A 1,183-nucleotide genomic window follows, 5' to 3' on the forward strand; every position below is an offset into this window, starting at 1 on the left:
ATGGTAAATGCACAAGCATAATCATGGCATGATGCACAATCAAGTATGATGCATGTCTGGTTTAATAAGGCATGGCATGGCAAAGTGCAACAAACAATACTACAAGTTAAGTGGAGATCAATATGCAACGAGTTGCATATTGACGAAACACCACATCAATTATTTAGTTCTCTCTCGGTTTTGTACCCAACAATATTAAATGTTATTAAACATGGCAAGGGGTGAAGCATATGAAAAACTACCTATCTAGATAAGTTTAAATGAGGCCGGAACAACAAACAACAAGTCCGGAAAAACTCCATATGCATATTTTAGATTCGGTACTGTTCTGCCCTAAACCATATTTTATAGTTGATAAACAGGAAAATGAAGTGCAACATGTTAATCTATGCATTTTTCCACCCCATTTACATATATAATTTATTTAAATCCGAGCTACGGTTATTTAGTTATGAAATAAATCATTTTAACATGGCATATTCGCAAATTTAAACAAACAGCAAGTTAAACACTTTAAACATGGATGAAAATGGCATATTCTTAATCTACACAAAATTCTAAGCAATTTACATGTTTAAACTATTTTAATATGATGCACGGTTCATGAGTTATTATATGCATGAAGTTTAGGGTCCAATCTGTAAAAATGCAGTTTTCTGGGTAATAGGCAAATTCGCAGAACGGGAAAAAATATGACATGGGCCGAATCTGATAGAACTGGGCTGGGGGAAATAGCTCACATTGCGGGCTGGGCCCGGTTGGGAGAGGAAGCGCGCTGGGCCTCGCGCGGCTGGCAGCCCACGCAGCTGGCCAGCGCGGTCAACGCACAGGGGCAGCGAGCGCCGAGAAGCAGGGGATGCAGGGGCAACGGGAGGGAGCTCCGGCGAGGTCGTGGAGGACCGGCGAGGCGCAGAATGGGGTGGATCCGGACAGGGGCCGTCAGATCCGGACGCGAGGACTCCGTTCCCGGCATCGGTGAAGGCCATCGGCGTCGAGAGGAGCTTCACGGGAGGATCCTGTGGGGGAAAAGAGAGAGAGCGAGGTGAGAGAGAGGGAGGACGAAGGGAAGGGAGAGGGAGACGCGGGCAACGGCGACTGGGTCGGCGGCGGCGGAGCAGATCGGTGGCCGGGGCGGCGCACCGGCGAGGCGGCGCGCAATGGCGAGCGGGCGGACGGCCACGCG

This window comes from Triticum dicoccoides, chromosome 1B (assembly GCF_002162155.2).
Source record: "Triticum dicoccoides isolate Atlit2015 ecotype Zavitan chromosome 1B, WEW_v2.0, whole genome shotgun sequence".
In the NCBI taxonomy this organism is placed as follows: domain Eukaryota; kingdom Viridiplantae; phylum Streptophyta; class Magnoliopsida; order Poales; family Poaceae; genus Triticum; species Triticum dicoccoides.